Genomic DNA, 218 nt, shown 5'->3' on the forward strand with positions numbered 1-218 from the left:
GTAGAATTGGTTTAACATGCTGGCTTGCGTGGTGATACTGACAGAGAAGCTATATTTCACAAAAGGATTTCAAAGTGGTTAATCTTTTGATGTATGAGCGTAGCTGTGTATCTGTCTAACTTTCGTTCATCCAGAAATTTCCCTATAATCTTGTTGCACTTTGCAAGATCAAAGACGCTCTGCAGTTGGCAAGGCTTTGATGCCCTTGTATTTTGTAG

This window comes from Penaeus monodon, chromosome 23 (assembly GCF_015228065.2).
Source record: "Penaeus monodon isolate SGIC_2016 chromosome 23, NSTDA_Pmon_1, whole genome shotgun sequence".
Lineage (NCBI taxonomy): Eukaryota > Metazoa > Arthropoda > Malacostraca > Decapoda > Penaeidae > Penaeus > Penaeus monodon.